Here is a 17,114-nt window from a genome sequence, read left to right as displayed (position 1 = left end):
AAATAATATCACAAGACAGTAGGTAAGCAATTGGTAGAGAAAAGTGCTTTTCTTGTTCTATAAATTTGTGTTAAACATACGATTAGGGGACATTTTAGTAAATATTTCAATACATAATGAATACTTTGATATGCTAATTGATTAAAACAAAGTACACTAAGCAGATGGTTCACTGTGACAACAATATTTCAGAGTTGACGGAGACCAGAGATCCCACTCTTCAACGATGGGATTCTGAACCCCTAAGAATTTCAGCTCAAAATTAGTAAATTGCAGTCCAGGCAACATATGTTGTGCTAGTTTTGATGCATCAGCAAGACAGCCTCCAAAAGGGCCACAACCTTTATCGTTGGATTTGGAGGCTTGCTCACACTCAATGACCCAGAGAGCTATGTTGGCTGGAGTCAGGGCTTTAGCTTTGTCTCTTGGTAGGGTCACCCATGCCAAACAGGTCAAAGGGTAGAGGACAGACTAAAAGTGGTCCACCGGTCCTCCAGATTTCGGGGGGTGGGGGTTTCAGCTCAGGGCTAACGACTCTGGGTGGTAAAATAAAATTGTTACAGAAACAGCAATGCAGAATCCTTCTACATCTGAGTGTGACTGTATTTCTGAGTCTCCACCTGGCAGTAGTGAAAACCAAAGGGAAGCTACTGACATGATTAAGGAAGCCTTGAACACCCCCAGAGATGAAGGACCTTCAGTGACACCCTAAGGAACAGCAGCGTAGTGAGCAGCAAGGAAAAGCAAGACAACAAGTTAAGCTGAAACGTGAATGTAGTCATATCCCCTACATCAGTTAGTCGTCAAGGATAGATGCCACGATCGCGTAGCAGTTAATGCAACACTATTTATAGGTTAGGGCATTGTAGTTTGGAGTTCAATTCCAGCGCCTTCTATAAGGAGTTTGTACATTCTCCCCATAAACACATGGTTTCCCCCACAGTTCAAAGATGCGTGGGTTAATAGGCTAATTGGTCAATGTAAATTGTCCTATGATTAGGATAGGGATAAACAGGTAGGTTGCTGGGTGGTGCAGCTCTATGGGCCAGAGGGTCTGTTCTGTGCTGTATTGCTAAATAAATAAAAGGCAGGATATAAATTTTACAAATTTTGCAATGGAGTAGATCTTAATCTTTGACCTTGTCCAATATAAACGAACAAGATCACAATCTGATCACATCACCTTGGCAGAGGAGATCATTTAAGCAACGAAAGGAAAACAAGACATGATATTTTTAGGAAGCCATAAAGGCAGAAAATATGGTGCAATTTTTTTTGGTAGCCCCAGCTTTAGGCTCCAAGGACTGTATTAACTCCCTGGTACCATGGTCCAGGTTTTCTCTTCGTGGCTAGGAAAGTACTTTGGGACAGGAATGTTAATATTCTGTTGTCATAGTCAACTAAAAGACCTATCACACAATTCTTCAACTAAGACTAAGAACTATATTGATACCCAAGCCATGCACTCATTGCCACTGGCTTCAACAGTCAAATGTTTGAGAAGCAGGATCTTCACTTCACGGGATCATAAAAGAAAATGCTGCCCATTTTTTTTGCCTTTCAATTCATAAGAACTTGCACCAGTATATTGGTGTGAAAGCTGATTTGCTGAATGTGCTCCAATTAAAGCAAGAGGGAAAAATGTTCTGGTGAATTAGACAGCCATCTCTAGATATGATTTACTCGTTGAACCCTTGTTGATGTCATCAAGAAACACAGGTAAGAAGAAAACAATAAATTATGGAGAAAATTCAAAGTGATAGCAGCTACATAACAATAATCTGAAATGAGAAGACAGGACAGCAAATTTAATAGTCTAGCACATCAAAAAATATATATAAATCAAAGGAAGCTAGTAGGTTATAAATAAAGATAGAAACCATTTATTAGAAGGATGCAAATTACTGGTTGAACTACAGAGATGGGTTTGAGCCAATGGAAAAGGCAGTGTGGCTGCATGACATTTAAATAGGATAGACAAAATAGAGGAAGAGATAAAGCTCTAGCTCTGTTAAGATGACCTGACCTTTCATCCTTGGCTCAGGAACACAAGTACTATAATCAATATGGGAAGAGATAACAAGGGGCAGAATTACTAATGGAAGCAGTTTTTAGGCACTGCATAAAGGATTATTTCATAAAATAAAAGCTCCTAAAATTGGAGGCAGCAAATTAGCATAAAGTGAAGCAATCAGTATATGAAACAGTCAATATCAAAGAATGTAAAACAAAATAGTAAAATGTTACAAATATGTCAATAAAACAAAAAAATTGGAACATGAATAAAACTACACTTGTACAATACAACAGTAACAAACTGTCAAATGGCAGAAACGTTAAATGATTCTTGTGCTTTGCCATTTACAAGGATAATAGAAGAAACAGGCAATGATAACAAATAATGAGACTATTCATGAAATATATTCACTTAAGATAGAAAAAGTAGCTATACTCTGTCAACATTATTCACTCATTTGCAATCTGTGGATTAAGGCCCCTTCATGAATTTTTTTCTAACACCTATATGTAAGTACATATTCAATGAATTCCGGTTAATTAGGAGCATTTAACTGGGGCAGCCATTTATTTAGGACAAATCTTAAAGAACAAAAACTAAGCGAGCAAATAGCTGGGATTTCCTTTATTTGTTTGGGACATTATGCCACTTAATTCGGTCAGGGACTGTTGCCGAATAGTTTCTAACTAGGATCAGTCACGCGCACTTGTGAGTGGCTGCTACACCCTGCTTAGAGCAAACAGTTTTTAAATAGCATCAGTTGTGTGTGTTTATGTTGAAAATGTAGTGATTTTTCTCACTGACAGTCAGTGAGAAATAAGCAGTAAGAAAATTCAGAACTGTTTTGCTATCTGCAGTTTCAAGCATTTGGCTTAGGAGATGCCTGAAATGGTTGGGAGTGAAAATGAAACAATTTCGCTGAAGTTCTTTTTTCTTTTCCAATACTTTTTATTGATTTCTATATAGCAGAATACAGAGTCCAAGAGAATACATATTATAAAACAAAAGAAAAAATATAATACCAGATACAGTATACTAAATCACATTAATGAACTCCTTACTCTATATTCATATGGATTAGATTAATTCATATATTAGAATATAAACAATTTTATTAAAAAAGAGATCTACACCCACTACCAAAGTCGAAGCTGTTTAGGGAAAAAAAAAGAAAAATAACTTAACAGATAATAAAATATGCTATTAACCAACTATTAAAATAATTTAAAAATGGCCCCCACAAATTTTGAAAATCTTTTAGATTCAGAAATTGAACAACGAATCTTTTCTAAATTTAGGCATGCCATAACATCCCGTAACCACTAAGCATGATTAGGCAGTACAGCATCCTTCCATTTAAACAAAAGTGCCCTCACTCTAGACAATGCAATTTAGGTCTGTAAATCTTGTTCCCAAAGACTTTTGATTTTGTCTAAAGAATCATTTCTCATTCCCAACAACATATCACAAATATTGGACACTGAACCATTACAAAATGATTTCATATTAAGAATTTCATCTAATATGTTCTTATCAGGACTATTAGGAAATGTATATAATTGAGATCGCAGAAAATTTCTAATTTGTAAGTACCGAAAAAAATGAGTTTTTGGTAAACCATATTTAGTTGACAACTGTTTGAACGAAGAAAGACTTCCGCCAACAAACAGATCCTGGAAACGTGTAATGCCCAATCCTTCCCATTGTTTAAAAACTACATTAATCATAGAAGGCTTAAAAAAAATTTAAAAAAATGGGACTAGAAAGGGTGAATCTCAATAAACCGAAGTGTTTTCTAAGTTGTATTCAAATCCTCAAAGTGTGTTTGACTACCACATTTTCAGTTATCTTACTTAAGGATAAAGGAAGTGAAGATCCCAAAAGACAGATAACAGAAAATTTATTAACTGAGTTAGTTTCTAAAGAAACCCACCCCAGACAGTCCTCATGATTAATATAGAATAACCAAAATGTGAGATTCCATATATTAGCTGCCCAGTAATAAAACCTAAAATTTGGTAAAGCTAAACCTCCATTCTTTTTAACTTTCTGGAGATGGACTTTATTCAATCGAGGATGTTTATTTTTCCATATTAGGAGGATAAAATAGAGACCAGAGAGTCAGAAAAGAATTTAGGAATAAAAACGGGTAAAGCCTGAAAGAGGTATATAAATTTAGGTTACACATTCATTTTAATAGAATCAGTTCAATCAATTTGATAGTGTTCTTTTTATATAATTTAATAAAGTAAGAAATTTTTCTTCAAATAGGTATTTATAATTCTTAGTAATTGTTACATCCAAATAAGTGAATTGGTTTCTTACAATTTTAAAAGGAACGTTATGAAGTTCAAAGTAAATTATCAGAGTACATACATGTCACCACATACAACCCTGGGATTTTTTTCCCGTGGGCATACTTAGCAAATCGAGGGAGTCCAGGACAAGAGGGCTCGACTTCAGGATTGAAGGACATCCATTTAGAACAGAGATGCAGAGGAATTACTTTAGTCAAAGGGTGGTAAATCTGTGGAATTTGTTGCCACAAGCCGCTGTGGAGGCCAAGTCACTGGGTGCATTTAAGGCAGAGCTAGATAGGTTCTTGATTAGCCAGGGCATCAAAGGGTATGGGGTGAAAGCAGGGGAGTGAGGATGATTGGAAGAATTGGATCAGCCAACGATTGAATGGTGGAGCAGACTTGATGGGCCAAATAGCCCACTTCTGCTCCTATATCTTATGGTCTTATGGTCTAAATCTATAGAATAAATGTAAACAACAAACTGTGCAAATGCAAATAAATAGCAATAAATAATGATTATTAAATAACAAGACAAAGAGTCCTTAAAGTGAGACCACCAGTGGTGGGAACATCAGAAATAGAATGAATGTGGTTATCCTCTTTTGTTCAAGATGGTTGAGGGACAATAATTGTTCTTGAACATAATGGTGCAAGTCCAGGGATGAAGGGGTTAACACACGAGGAGTCTTTGGCGGCTTTGGGCCCGTACTGACTGGAATTTAGAAGAATGCGGGAGGAGGAAGTTGATAAGTTTCCTAATTGGTCAAGGCATCAAAGGATATAGCCAGGAGGCAGTTGTATGGGGTTGAGTGGGATACAGGATCAGCCATGATGGAATGGCGAAGCAGACTCGGTGGGCTGAATGGCCTCATTCTACTCCAATGTTTTATGGAGTCCCAAGCCTCTTGTACCTTCTACCTGATGGCAGCAGTAAGAAAACAACATGGCCTAGGTGGTGAGGATCTTTGATGATGGTTGCTGCTTTTCTATGGCAATGTTTCATGTAGATTGAGAGTTTTATCTGTGATGTACTGTACCTTTTGTAGGATTTTCCACTCAAAGACACTAGTGTTCCCATACCAGGCCATAATGCAGCCAGTCAGCACACTTTCCACCACATACCTATAGAAGTTTGTCAAGATTTTTGGTGACATGCCCAATCTCTGCAGAATCCTGAAGAAGTGGTGACGCAGTCATGCTTTATTTGCAATTATATTTATAAGTGTCTTGGACAGGTCCTCTGAGATAGTGACGTCCAGGAATTTAAAGTTACTGATCCTCTCCACCTCTGATCCTCCAGTAAGTACTGGCTCATGGATCTCTGATTTCCCTCTCCTGAAGTTGACAATCAGTTCCTTAGTCTTGCTGACATTGAGTAAGAGGTTGTTATTATTATACCACTCAGCCAAATTTTCAATATCCTTCCTGTATGCTGATTCATCACCCACTTTGATCCGTCCACAACAATGATGTCATCAGCAAAATTGCATATGATGCACCTTCAACAAATTAGGATCTACTAAAAATTTGAAGGTATCAACAATCATCTTTACTGTTACAATGAAAATGAAGATTTAGAGGATACAATCATCAAAAGCATTTTCAGAAAGCAGTCCATTATGTGCATTAGATATCTGCGGTGATTTACTTCACTGCGTACTGGAAGAATTCCTCTTGAAAACTATTAGGAACTAATACACAGCTGTATAATACTGTAATACTATTGATAGTGTTCTAATTTGATCTGTATTTCATTTGAATAATTTATTACTCAATTAACAGTAGTTTGTCTTTTTGTACCTTTTTAACTATTTCCACAGAACTAGCTAATTGGGGCAGCCACTTAATTGGGCCAACATATGCTGGCCCCAATGTGCTCCAATTAATTGGAATCCACCGACTACATTTAGGAACCAATCATTCCCTGCATAAATTAGGATATCATTTTCTAGATCATTTGTGTCAAGTGGCTCCCTGCTGGGTTCTGTTATAATGTTTGTTTATACAGCACATGTTTTGAAGTCACAAGGTATGTTTTAATGTAAGTACTTCATTAGCTGTTATCTGATTTTAGATATTTAATTTTTTTACATGTTCTCAAAGTATTAACATTCTACCATAGACATTATATAGCCTACTTATATGGAACTTATTTTTTTGGTTACCTGTGGGACCCGTGGGAAGTACATATACCTATCACACGCAAATAACGAGAGTTCAGTGGAGTTAAACCCAAAAGAAAATAAAATCCCTAGTCCAGATGAGTTTGATATATCCACATACATTAAACTAATCCAGAAGAGATAGCATAATTATTACAACAGAACCATTAATTCATTAGAAAATGATCTAATCTGAAGGGCAAGCAGAAAGTTGATGTACTGGCTGTATTTAAGAAGGGAGATGGGTATATTTCGGAGGGTGGCTGCGTGTGATGATTTCCCTCTCCCTCGATGCTTTCGGAGAATGGTGCCAGAGCAAGGTTTAGTCACCACGGTTAGTAGATTTGGACTCTTAATTCAGGTTTATGATGAGCAGTAGGTCTGGTCACTCCTTATCCTGTTGCTACTTTTGGGCGACTTTGAATTAGGGAAGACAGCAGATAATGAACATTGAGCTCAACTGAAATATGCCTTTTGATGTGTGTTTTATATTCTGTGTTTTTGCTTGCCATTAGCACAATTTTTGTGTGAGGGCGGCGGTGGGGGGGAGATGTTAGATGTTTTTCTTTGAATGGGTTGGCTCCATGGTTCTTTTGTTTTGTGGCTGTCCGTGGGAAAGATGAATCTCAGGGCTGTATGCTGCATACATACTTTGATAATAAATGTACTTTGTATCTTGAATCTTTAAGATTAAAGACCAGTCAGTTTAACATCATTTCTCCATGGCTGGAAAAATAATGTACAATTAAGCATAATGTACAATTAAGAATCAGTAACAGAGATTTCAAAAAGGAATGATCAGCTCTATCAATGTTATCAAATACTTTTAAGACATAATACAAAATAGGCAATTTTAATGTAATAGGTACCATTTATCTAGATTTTCAACACTGAAAAAGATTACAAGGAAGAAAATATTTAAAAAACTGCAGAATTTAAAGTAAACAGAAGAGATTCAATACAGACTAATGCAAGTTCATGTAATTTAATATTTGGAACTGAGTGGGGCTAAGTGAAAAAGAGAAGCTAAATATTCCAAACACTAAAAGTAATGGCTCACAACACCATTAAACCAAACTTAGCCATAGGATTGTTTTCCACCATGAGGAAGGCAACTGAAAAGTAAGGAAGTTGTTCTAAACTTATGAAGAACCTTCAGTAGACCACACTTCAGCCACTACAAATGCTTGCACCTAATAATAAAAAGAAGATAGAGAAACATGAGGCAGGTGCAGAGAAGATATCAAGAATGTGAGATTCACCTATCAGGAAGGATAATTAGAAAGAGGTTTAGAGGGATGAATTTAAGAGCAGGGTCGTTATGCTGCAATTGTATAGGGTACTGGTGAGGCTAAACCTGGAATACTGCGTACAGTTCTGGTCTCCTTACTTGAGGAAGGATACACTGTCTTTGGAGGCAGTGCAGAGGAGGTTCCAGAGATGAGAGGGTTAGACTATGAGGAGAGATTGAGTCGCCTGGGACTGTATGCACTGGAATTCAGAAGAATAAGAGGAAACAGCTTATCCTACTTCCGGAGCACCTAAGCACGACTCAAGTAGCAGCAGTACTCTCAATGGATACGATTAAATATTCTCATTTCAGCCTGATACAGCTAAAATGCACAACTGCTTCCAAGATCAGTACAGTCAACAAAGATGTCTTAATGTGTTTAAATGAACTATCGCTGCTTAAATCTGACAGAAACAACACCGACTGTGGTCAGAAGTGCCCACGGAGAACGCCTCGGAGGAAGTGCGGGTGTAGATCAGGGTTACAAGTGCGTTTAAAGAAACAGGGTTTTAAACTCCCTATACTGACCATCTTGCTGGCGAACGTGCAGTCTCTGGTAAATAAAATTGATGATTTCAGAGCCAGTGTGCCGAATCAGAGGGACATTAGGACCACCTGTGTCCTTTGTTAAACGGAATCCTGGTTAACTCCTTCCGTAACAGATGCAGCGATCCAGATTGACGGGTTTACTATACAAGGTCAGAATAGATCTATAAAGTCTCTCAAAAGCAGAGGTGGAGGAGTATGCCTCATGATCAACTCTTCTTGGTGCACAAATATATCAGTGCTGTCCCAATTCTGCTCACTAGACCTGGAATCTAACAGTAAAGTGCCGTCCGTTTTACCTACCACGGAAGATCTCACTGATCATTTTGGTAGCAAGTAAACATTCCACCTCAGGCCAATGTCAAGCAGGCTTTAGATGATCTGAGTAATGGGATCAACATGCACGAAACAGCGCACCCTAACGCCTTCACCATCGTTTTGGGGGATTTTAGCCAGGCCAGTCTGAAAAAAAATCACTAAGCAACTACCATCAACAGATCACTTGCAATACAAGAGGAAACAACACACTGGGCTATTGTTACAACACCATCAAAAATACTTACCATGCTATTCAATGCCCTCACTTCAGGAAGTCTGATCACCTGGCTGTACTTCTACTCCCTGAGTATAGACAAGAGACTGAAGACTGCAGTACCAGCAGTGAGGATCAAGAAGTTATGGACAAGGGAAGCACAGGAACGCTTACAGGACTGCTTTGAATCAGTGGACTGGACTGTATTCAGGGATTCATCTTCAGACCTGGATGGGTATGCTGCAGTTGTTACTGACTTCATTAAAACCTGTGTGGATGAGTGTGTGCCCACAAAGACTTACTGTAATTCCTAAACCAAAAGTTGTGGATGAACCAGGAGCTATGTGGTCTGCTGAAGGGTAGATCTGTGGTATTCAAGTCTGGCAACCCAGGCCTGCACCAGGAAACCAAGTATGATTTGCGGAAGGCTATTTCAAGGGCGAAGAGACAATTTTGAATGAGATTGGAGGTGACATTGGATGTACAGCAACCCTAGCAGGGTCTGCAAGACATTACTTCCTACAAAGCAAAACCCAATAGCATGAATGGCAGCGATGCTTCACTACCAGATGAACTCAATGACTTCTATGCACACTTTGAAAGGGAGAGCACAACTACAGCTGTGAAGATCCCTGCTGCACCTGATGACCCTGTGATCTCCGTATCAGAGAACAATGTCTTTAAAGAGAGTGAACCCTCGCAAGATGGAAGGTCCCAATGGAGTACCTGGTAAGGCTCTGAAAACCTGTGCCAACCAACTAGTGAGAATATTCAAGGACATTTTCAACCTCTCACTGTTATGGGCGGAAGTTCCCACTTGCTCCAAAAAGGCAACAATTATACCAGCGTGAATAATGTGGGCTGCCTTAATGAGTACTGCCCGGTAGCACTCACATCAACAGTGATGAAATGCTTTGAGAGGTTGATCATGACTAGACTGAATTCCTGCCTCAGCAAGGACCTGGACCCATTGTAATTTGCCTGTTGCCACAATAGGTCAACGGCAGATGCAATCTCAATGGCTCTCCACATGGCTTTAGACCACCTGGACAACACAACGCTTTCCACCCGTGCTGGGTTGAGCGTCGAGCTAGCAACTCGGCCTCGTAACACAAGAAAGCCTGCTTAAAAAAAAAAAAACGCCATCATAACGGCATCCCGATGACTCCACTCGGAGTTAAGGGCTTTCTTCTTCTTCTTCTTCTTCTATAATAAAGAAGTCAAGACACGGCTATACTTTATTAGGAGCTTGAAGAGATTTGGCATGTCAACAAATACACTCAAAAACTTCTATAGTTGTACCGTGAAGAGCATTCTGACACCCTACATCACTGTCTGGTATGGAGGGGCTACAGCACAGGACCGAAAGAAGCTGCAGAAGGTTGTAAATCTAGTCAGCTCCATCTTGGGCACTAGCCTACAAAGTACCCAGGACATCTTTAGGGAGTGGTGTCTCAGAAAGGCAGCGTCCATTATTAAGGACCTCCAGCACCCAGGGCATGCCCTTTTCTCACTGTTACCATCAGGTAGAAGGTACAGAAGCCTGAAGGAACACACTCAGTGATTCAGGAACAGCTTCTTCCCCTCTGCCATCCGATTCCTAAATAGACATTGAATCTTTGGACGCTACCTCACTCTTTTTTGTAAATATACAATATTTCTGATTTTGCACATTTTTTAAAATCTATTCAATATACACAATTGATTTACTTGTTTATTTTTTCTCTCTCTCTGCTAGATTATATATTGCATTGAACTGCTGCTGCTAAGTTAACAAATTTCACGTCACATACCAGTGATAATAAACCTGATTCTTATTCTGAGATTTTATAGAAACATATAAAATTATGAAAAGGATAGATAAGATAGAGGCAGGGAAGTTGTTTCCACTGGTAGGTGAGACTAAAACTAGAGGACATAGCCTCAAGAATTGGGGGAGTAGATTTAGGACAGAGATGAGGAGAAACTGCTTTTCCCAGAGAGTGGTGAATCTGTAGAATTCTCTGCTCAATGAAGCAGTGTTGGCTACCTCAGTAAATATATTTAAGACAAGGTTGGATAGGTAGGGGAATTAAGGGTTATGGGGGAAAAGGCAGGTAGGTGGAGACGAGTCCATGTCCGGATCAGCCATGATCTTATTGAATGGCAGGGCAGGCTCGACTTGCAATATGGCTACTCCTGCTCCTATTTCATGAAATTTTGCACCCTTTTTTCTCCAAACATACCTTTGCTCATTGCGGCCAAAAAGTTCTATTTTACCTTCATCAGTCCACAGGACTTGTTTCCAAAATGCATCAGGCTTGTTTAGATGTTGTTTTGAATCTTTTGAATAGAACTTTTTGGCCGCAATGAGCAAAGGTATGTTTGGAGAAAAAAGGGTGCAGAATTTCATGAAAAGAACCCCTCTCCAACTGTTAAGCACGGGGGTGGATCGATCATGCTTTGGGCTTGTGTTGCAGCCAGTGGCACGGAGAACATTTACTGGTAGAGGGAAGAATGAATTCAATTAAATACCAGCAAATTCGGAAGCAAACATCACACTGTCTGTAAAAAAGCCGAAGATGAAAAGAGGATGGCTTCTACAACAGGATATATCTAGGCTAGGTTGTGAGGTCACAAGCATTTTTCATTTCCAGACATGGGTATGATGCAAGTAAAATGTTTACAATGTATTAATTTACAGTAGTTCCAATGGACTTAACACATTGTATTCAAAGAATATTTGATAGCAAATTCACTATTGTATAAGAACAAACTAAAGTAACATGAAGAGCTTAGCAACTTGCTCAAGGTACTACTAAATTTTTTAAAAACGTAAAATCTTTGGTTAAGTCACATCTTACTATTTATTCTGGAGCTACTGCAAATAAAGTTAACCAATTAATACAAGTTCTGCATATATAAACATAGTATTTATAACGTGTGCACTACTCCTAGAAAAATCATCCAATAACATTCAGGAAATGGTTTTTTTCTCCCCCAACTGCAACTATCAAATAAAAATACTGCATATTTAATATACCTATGAAACTCTCAGTTTCCTATCACTGCTATGAAAACAGCTTAAGAAGCTCATTCAGGGCATTCCATTATGGTGATGATAATAGGCTTTAGTGGTATTGTATTGCATGTCCCAAGTACTCATGTACTTCCCTCTTATTCTCTTACTATTGTAACACACACACACCTTTAAAAGAAAGAACTTATTCCAGAAAGGCCAAGTATACCACCACACAAAATGCTAAATGAACTTAGCAGGTCAGGCAGCATCTTTGGAGAGGAATAAATAGTCACCATTTCAGGCTGCAAAGGAAGATAAAAGAAGCCAAAGTAAGGTGGGAGAAGTACAAGCTGGAAGGCGATAGGTGCGACCAGGTGAGGGGGAAGGCAGATGGGTGAGCCTCTAACCTGATTGCTTGAACATTAATTTAATTTCCAGTAATTTCTCCCTTCCTCCTTCTCTCTTCTCTTTGCATTTCTGGAGCCCCTCATCCTTTCTTTTCTCCTATGGTCCACTTTCTCCTCTCATCAGATTCCTCCTTCTTCAGCCATAGGACCAAAAGGGATAACGGCAGAATCAGGCCATTCAGGCCATCATGTCTGCTTCACCATTTCGGCATAGCGGATCCATTTCCTTCTCAACTCCATTCTCTTGCCCCATAACCTCTCACACCTGACTAATCAAAAATTTATCAACCTCCGCCTTAAATACACCCAACGACCTGGCCTCCATAGCCACCTGTGGCAACAAATTCCACAGATTCACCACCTTCAAAGTCCTTCTGCAGCCTCCCTGCTTCCTCATGGCAGGATACTTGGTAGTGTGGAGGAGCAGAGGGATCTGGGGGTACATGTCCACAGATCCCTGAAAGTTGCCTCACAGGTGGATAAGGTAGTTAAGAAAGCTTATGGGGTGTTAGCCTTCATAAGTTGAGGGACAGAGTTTAAGAGTCGCGATGTAATGATGCAGCTCTATAAAACTCTGGTTAGGCCACACTTGGAGTACTGTGTCCAGTTCTGGTTGCCTCACTATAGGAAGGATGTGGAAGCATTGGAAAGGGTACAGAGGAGATTTACCAGGATGCTGCCTGGTTTAGAGAGTATGCATTATGATCAGAGATTAAGGGAGCTAGAGCTTTACTCTTTGGAGAGAAGGAGGATGAGAGGAGGCATGATAGAGGTGTACAAGATAGTAAGAGGAATAGATAGAGTGGATAGCCAGCGCCTCTTCCCCAGGGCACCACTGCTCAATACAAGAGGACATGGCTTTAAGGTCAGGGGTGGGAAGTTCAAGGGGGATATTAGAGGAAGGTTTTTTACTCAGAGAGTGGTTGGTGCATGGAATGCACTGCCTGAGTCAGTGGTGGAGGCAGATACACTAGTAAAGTTTAAGAGACTACTAGACAGGTATATGGAGGAATTTAAGATGGGGGCTTATATGGGAGGCAGGGTTTGAGGGTCGGCACAACATTGTGGGCTGAAGGGCCTGTATTGTGCAGTAGTATTCTATGTTCTACACTACCTGCCCCTCAGCCTTTTTTCATGCTGTGTGCAAACTTCATCACAAGTTCATTAATTCCATCATCCAAATCAGTGACATATAATATATACAAAGAAGTGGTCCCAACACCGACCAACCCTTGCAGAACACCACTCGTCACTGGCAGCTAATCAGAAAAGTCTCCCTTTATTCCCACTTTCTGCCTCCTACCAATCAGCTAATGCTCTATGCATGCTATTTACTTTCCTGTAATACCATGGGCTCTTAACATATTAAGCTGCCTCATGTGTGGCACTCTGTCAAAGGCCTTTTGAAAATCCAAGTACACAACATTTGATTCTTCTTTGTCAACCTTGCTTGTTATTTCGTCAAAGAATTCGAAGAGATTTATCAGGCAAGGTTTCCCCTTAAGAAAGCCATGTTGACTTTGCCCTATTTTATCATGTGCCTCCAAATAGCCTGAAACCACATCCTTAACAACCAGCTCCAACATCTTCCCAACCACTGAGGTCAGGCTAATTGGCCTATAATCTCCTTTCTTCTGCCTCTCTCTCTTCTTAAAGAGTGGAATGACATTTTATCCACCTATCACTTCCCAGCATCTCACTTTGACTGATGATTACTGCTATAGATAATGCCTGACCTGCTGAGATCCTCCAGCATTTCACTCTGGATTTCCAGCATCTGCTGAATCCTTTAAGTATACCACCATTTTCCCAAGGCATATCTGCTTGTCTCAATTGGTCAATAATGCTTTTCGCATTATTAAAAATAGTTTCTATTTAAATGAACTGATGAAACAATCCCAGATTCAGCTGACTTCACAAAACAAAGGAAGACACTATCAGAAGTCTAAGTCCTCACTTTAGTAACACACAATCCTAGCTCCCAAACTGGTGAACAGAGATGTTTTAAGTTAATTCCAATCAAAATAACACTTCAGGACTAATGGGTTTAATTACTAAATGGCTGGAATTATTTCATGAAATACATCAGATATCCTGATTGCACCATGCAACATATGAAGACACAAGACTGACATGTGCTGGGTGGCACGGTATCATAGTAGTTAGCACAAAGCTTTACAGTACAGGCGACCCTGGTTCAATTCCCGCCATTGCCCGTAAGGAGTTTGTATGTTCTCCCTGTGACTGCATGGGTTTCTTCTGGGTCCTCTGGTTTCCTCACACAGTCCAAAGATGTACTGGTTGACAGGTTAATTGGTCACTCCAAATTGTCCCGTGATTAGGCTATGAATAAATTGGGGGATTGCTGGATGGTATGGCTCGAAGGACCGGAAAGGTCTATTCCATGGTGTATATCAATAAAATAAAAAAATAAAAATACCTACAGCTCTATTTAGCATTAATATAAAACTCTAAATTTTAAAAAAATCTAAATTACATTAACTATACAAACACTATGTCACCAAAGAATTAAAATTGGGCTCTTCCTCACCAATTTGTTGCAGATGCTTGCATACTCAATAGCATTAGTAGGAAACAACAGCAGGATGGAACTTGTAGAGATGAATTCCTCGTGTCTAGCTTAGGACATGTACCTTTGTGTTGCTTAGTTCTAGCACCATGCCAAATGGGACATCTTTAATACATTTCTGGCAGCTCTTCATTGAGGTGCCATGGGAGCAGCAGAATTGTATCTCACTGTAATCATAAATGGATGGAATGGTACGCAACTATATTTGTATTAAGGGACAACAACTGATTCAATAAAGAATGTATAGTGCCAATAAAAAGTATTCATCCCCCTTGAAGTTTTCATGTTTTATTGTTTTACAACATTGAATCACAGTGGATTTAATTTGGCCTTTTTTGACATTGATCGATAGAAAAAGACTCTTTCGTGTCAAAGTTAAAACAGATCTCTACAAAGTGATCTAAATTAATTTCAAATATAAAACACAAAATCATTGATTGCATAAGTATTTATTCACCCCCCCCCTTTAAGATGACACACCAAATGATCACTGGTGCAGCCAATTGATTTTAGAAGTTGCATAATTAGTTAAATGGAGACTGTGTGCATTCAAGGTATTTCAATTCATTGCAGTAAAAATACATCTGTACCTGGAAGGTCCAACTTCTGGCGAGTCAGTATCCTGGAAAACACTACACTGTGAAGACAAAACACTCCAAGCAACTCAGTGAAAAGGTTATTGAAAAGCACAAATCAAGAGATGGATCAACAAAATTTCCAATTCACTGAATATCCCTTGGGGTAGTTAAGTCAATCACAAAGAAATGGAAAGAATATGGCACAGGTGTAAATCTGTCCAGAGCAGTCTGTGCTCAAAAACTGAGTAACCGTGCTAGAAGGGGACTAGTGAGGAATGCCACCAAGAGACCCATGACAAATCTGGAGGAGTTACAAGCTACAGTGACTGAGAAATCTCGGCTAGAGTTTGCCCGAAGGCATGTGGGAGACTCTGAAGTCAACTGGAAGAAGGTTCTATGGCCTGATGAAACCAAAATGGAGCTTTTTGGCCATCACACTAAATACTCTATTTGGCATAAGTTGAACACCACATATCATCAAAAGCACACCACCCCTACACTGGAGCTGGTGGTGGCTGCATCATGCTCTGCAGATGCTTCACGGCAGCAAGCCCTGGAAGGCCTGTGAAGGTGGACGGTAAAATAAATGCAGCAAAATACAGGAAAATCCAGGAGGAAAAGCTGATGCAGTCTTTAACAGAACTGCAACTTGGGAGAAGAATTGTTGTCCACAAAGACAATGACCCCAAGTATAAAGCCAAAGCTACAAAGGAATGGCTTAAGAACAACTAAGTTAGCGGCCAAGTCAGAGTCCAGACCCCAATCCAATTAAGAATTTATGGCTGGACCTGAAAAGGGCTGTTCACTCATGATCCCTATGCAATCTGACAGAGTTTGTGCAGTTTTGTAAAGAATGGGGAAAAATTGCAGTGTCCAGATGTGCAAAACTGATAAGAGATCTCTCCACACAGACTCAATGCTGTAATTGCTGCAAAAAGTGCATCTACTAACTACTAACCTAAAGGGGGTGAATACCTATGCAATCAATTACTTTGTGTTTTATATCTGTAATTAATTTAGTTCACTTTGTAGAGACCTGTTTTCACTTTGACACAAAAGAGTCTTTTTCTGTTCCTCAGTGTCAAAAAAGCCTAATTTAATCCACTGTGGTTCATTGTGTTCATTGTTTGTAAAACAATAAAACATGAAAACTTCCAGTGGGGGGTGGGGGGGGGGAGAACATCTTTACAGGCATTGCAAAAGAGCAGCATCCTATACTACAGGCCTCAAATGTTAATGCTGATTGCTTTGAGATCTGCTTTTGCCCAACCCCAATGTAGTCATTGCCTCAGTCTCCCTCCTCCACACAGCTGGCCTTCTTTAAATAATCTAATACTACTGATTGCCACTGCTTTTCAGTTCGTATCCTCAGCACCCCAAAACATCTGGGTTACTTTAGCCCATCGGTCATTCGCCCATATCCTCCCTCAAGACACCCCATATCCTCTCTCAAGACACCCACGTCCCAATGCAATAGTCTCTTCATTTATCCACTCCAGAGAAATTCCATTATCAACAGTGGCACGAGATCATGAAGGGCTGTCATCTAAGTAAGAGACAACATCCAGTAGTGCGGGATGCAATGAAAAGCCAATTAATAAGACTTCACAAGTCAGATTGTCCCTATAAAAAGCAAAGATGTCAAAATTAGGGAACATTAGGTAACAGAGGAATATGTAGATTTGATGTG

At 39.5% G+C, this 17,114-nt stretch overlaps 1 protein-coding gene across 5 annotated transcripts in view; it reads right to left on the bottom strand.

Moving 5' to 3' along the window:
• The window catches only part of cnot2 (CCR4-NOT transcription complex, subunit 2), a 187,415-nt gene that overhangs the window by 82,670 nt on the left and 87,631 nt on the right, over positions 1–17,114 (bottom strand). The gene's annotated exons all lie outside the window — the stretch shown is intronic.

This window comes from Mobula birostris, chromosome 9 (assembly GCF_030028105.1).
Source record: "Mobula birostris isolate sMobBir1 chromosome 9, sMobBir1.hap1, whole genome shotgun sequence".
NCBI lineage: Eukaryota > Metazoa > Chordata > Chondrichthyes > Myliobatiformes > Myliobatidae > Mobula > Mobula birostris.
Note: the sequence above shows the minus strand (reverse complement) of the source record. Positions and strands in the feature narration are given on the sequence as shown.